At 33.3% G+C, this 4,031-nt stretch overlaps 1 long non-coding RNA gene across 1 annotated transcript; it reads right to left on the bottom strand.

Moving 5' to 3' along the window:
- Positions 1–912: 912 nt before the first annotated feature.
- On the bottom strand, positions 913–3,417 carry LOC135150570 (uncharacterized). The gene is made up of 2 exons (XR_010288683.1): positions 2,991–3,417; positions 913–1,239 (listed from the first exon to the last, which is right to left on the bottom strand). It is a non-coding gene; the product is annotated as an uncharacterized LOC135150570 (long non-coding RNA).
- Between the last annotated feature and the right edge of the window lie 614 nt (positions 3,418–4,031).

Below are 4,031 nucleotides of genomic sequence, written 5' to 3'. Positions count from 1 at the left end.
TCAAGGTCCCACGGACCTGGGCCCTGATGGACCGGACTGACACTTAGCCCATGCTAAGAAGTTTGGCCCGAAAGAACAACGTGGTAGCTTGAACCCCTATAAATAGGGTACGTAGGCCTCTTGTGACTCATAACCTGATTCTTGCTGAGAAATGCCTTAGAACACTTTCTCTCCTTCTCTCAAGAATCAAATACAAGATCAGCTGCAATGTCCATCACTTTCCATCCCGTGTTCTTCGCTGTTCCTTCCTACAATCACTTAGATACCCGCATCTGTTGTTAACCAATTTCTCCCGTTAACACTATTTAACTCCCATTATTCTTATCCAAGAACACAGCTAGCTTTAGTGATTATCAAATACAACTTTGATAACAAAACAAGAAGGTTTGCAACTCAACTATGTTCTCTAACTAGATATGAATACAGTATGCAATCAACTATCTGTGCTTTAAACCTCTATGAACGTTGTTCCGGTGGTTGAATCCAACGTTTGGAAATTTTAGAAATAGGAAAAAAAATGGTAGAAAACATTTAATAATTTAGTTTTATATATAAATATGGGATAAGAAAGTTGTTTTACAAAGAATTTGGATGAGATAAGGATTAGTATTAAAAACTCCCTATATTTTAAGAAAACTTTTTGATCATAAACTGAGCTTGAATATATGTATATCTACTCATATATTAATTAGATAACGCACAAAATAAGTCCTAATACTTTCGGAAAAATATAATCGATTTGGAATACATTTGATAGTATTCTGTCATAACTTGTTGTTTTTGAATAATAGCCTGCTATTATTTTAGCAATTTAATAACGTGCAAAATTGATTTAAATTTTTGACACGACATGCTACTCCCTCTGTCCCCTTGCTTTCTTAACATTACCTTTTAGCACAAAGACCAATGACGGTTAATAAAATAAATAAACTGAGTAAATAAATTAATATTTAAACAAAACACTATACATGGTATTGACTTTACACGAGATTAATTATGGACGGAAAGCAGATTACTACATCCGCCTAAATCAATACGAATTGATCACAAAAAATTTGGGTTTGCCTCCACAGCACCCATTTACTATAAATAAGCAACCTCATAACAAATCTTTCTCCATATATACATTTCAAAACACAACAGAGCTAAAAATGGAAAGTGGGTCTATATTTTTAGATTTGGAAGAAGTTCAGAATGGTGAGCACTTCAACACTTCAATGTCATCATCTGGTGTGGCCACTGTAAAAAGGAAAAGGTTGACAAATTTAGAAAAAAGAGATATTGTGCACAGGCTATCACTAAACTTTAGCAATGACAAACTCGAGAGAGGATCAGTTAACACATTTGACACTGATTTTGGAGTCAGCAGAATAACCATTTACACAATATGAAAAGATGTTCAACAAGAAATTAAAGATGGAAAGATGGAGTTACCCAGTGTTGACAGAAAATATAAAGGTGGCAACATGACATATGTTTTCGATTTAGAAAAGGTCAGATCCATTCCTTTGCATCTAAGAACTAATATTATGATACTAGCTTGCGAACTAAAGGTAGGTAAATCTACTATGCATAGAATGATCCAAAAAGGTAGTATTAAATCTCATTCAAATGCTTTGAAGCCTTATTTGATACCTACAAACATGGAAGCTAGGGTGACATTTTGTTTAAAAGATATTGAAAGCTCTACACTTCGTACAAACCGAACGTATATAGGAATGTTTTCTATAGTTCATATAGATGAGAAGTGGTTTTATATGACTAGAATTTCACAAAAGGACTACCTATTGCCAAGTGAACCGGAACCACATAGAATTTCTAAGTCCAAAAGATTTATAACCAAGGTTATGTTTATTAGTGCAGTGGCTAGGCCTAGGTTTGACAACGATGGAAATTGTATTTTTGATGGAAAAATAGGCATATTCCCATTCACTAAAGAAGAAGTAGCTGTTAGAACAAGTAAGAACCGAGCAAACGGTGTTATGGAACTCAAACCTATAGAAAATATCACCAAAGTTGTGGTTAAACAATGTTTAGTAGAAAAAATCCTCCCGGCTATTAAAGCCAAATGGCCACAAGACAACAAAAAACATATCGTTATACAACAAGATAATGTTAGGCCTCATATAAGTGGTGACGATATAGAGTTCGTGGAAGTTGCAGAATCTGATGGGTTTAACATAACATTGGCTAATCAACCGGCCAATAGTCCAGATTTAAATATCAGTGATTTGGGTTTCTTCAGAATCATATAAGGATTGCAACATGAGAAAGCCCCTAAAATAGTCCATGAGCTAGTTGATGCAGTTATTCAAGCATATGAAGAAATGGAACCTTCTACTTTAAATTATGTTTGGTTATCTCTACAAAATCGTATGACTGATATACTAAAATAAGGTGGCAACAACAATTACAAGCTCCCTCATATGGGGAAGAAAAGACTCGAGCGACTTGGAAAATTACCGACTCAGATGACAGCTCCACTAGATGTTGTGGAGAAGGCATTAAATAGGATAACCTAATCTTTTGCACTGGACAGGACTTTTGTAACCTACTACAGTATGTAATTTTTGTTGTTTTGACCAACATTATGTATGTTGTTTTGATCAACACTATGTAATTTCCTGGATATGACATAATTTTATGCAGACAAGCGGTTAAGACAAGTGTTACTGACCTACTGCAGTATGTAACTTTTATTTTCAGCTTTGAAGGTGCAAGATCTTCTGTGGATTTTTTAAAGTATTTTCACTGGTGGAATTTACATCACCATTAGTCTTACCCCGAAAATCACAGTTTCTGAAAACAAAATTGGTATGAATTAAGTTAGTGGATTTTTTGAATTAGATTTTTTTAAGTATTTGCACTGGTAGAATTCTCCTTTGCAACACATCAAACACAAACCACATATCACAGAAAAATCACAAAACACGGGCAAATCATATTTTTACTCAATAAATAAGGAAATCATAAACAAATTAAAATCTTACACGATTTGTGGGAGTTAAATTTGCATCATTCCAGTTGGGTCCTCGAACTGCAATTTTTTCGGCTTTAATGTGTTCTTCTTAGGTTTAACATATTGCATGCTCAATAATCCTATCAGGCGTATCTTCAACTATTTCCTTCATAAATTTCTCTTTAAGATTACCCGTTTGGGTTTCAACAAATTGGGATAAGTTGGGATCATCCTCACAAATCAATTTTGTGAGATTTTTACGAGGAAGGGGTGAAGAAGAGGGAGAAGGATAATTTTCGGAATAAATATCGAGATTTGAGGCTGAATTGTTGAGAAGTTGAGACTCCATTTTAAAAGAAGATCATGTTTTGGGACTCAATTAATGTAGGGTAATGGATACAGGGGAAGGAACTGGATTCTACGGCTTGTTTAGAAAGAAAATGTGATATTGTACTAGAAAGAGGAAGATGCACGTGGGTCTATTTGACTTGCATCTGTAATTAACATTAATAAGTGATAATAAAGCACTAATAACACTATAAATACACTGTCAACTTGTAGTATAGTAATAATATTTTTACTTTTTTAATATATAAATGTTTCTATTTAGGGTAATGTAAAGAATTGGTGGGACGACCGACAAAGAAAAATGTTAAGCAATGAAGGGGTCAGAGGGAGTATTATACATAAATAGAATATCTTGTTAAGTTATTATAATTAAAGTATTTGCTAAAGTGTGATCAAAACTTGAGATTTAAAATCCCCTTTTTTGATGATTACACACTATATTTCAAGAGTGTTAAAATAATTCACAAAAAAACATTAATTTCCGTTATAGGGTCGAAACACCTAAATTTAGATACATATAATTAAACAATCTTTAAACTAAATCAGGTATATTAAGATATAATGTCGTGTATATTTTATAGAAATGTGACATTTTGAAAACATTTGTACGAGAAGTGTGAATTTTAAAATGTTTGTGCCCAGATATGCTCCAATTTCTGCATTTTTTAGAATGCTTATGCCAAGACATATATCAGATTTCTATAGATTTCTCTTCTGAGATTGA

The sequence above is a fragment of the Daucus carota genome, chromosome 2 (assembly GCF_001625215.2).
Source record: "Daucus carota subsp. sativus chromosome 2, DH1 v3.0, whole genome shotgun sequence".
NCBI classification, from domain to species: domain Eukaryota; kingdom Viridiplantae; phylum Streptophyta; class Magnoliopsida; order Apiales; family Apiaceae; genus Daucus; species Daucus carota.
Note: the sequence above shows the minus strand (reverse complement) of the source record. Positions and strands in the feature narration are given on the sequence as shown.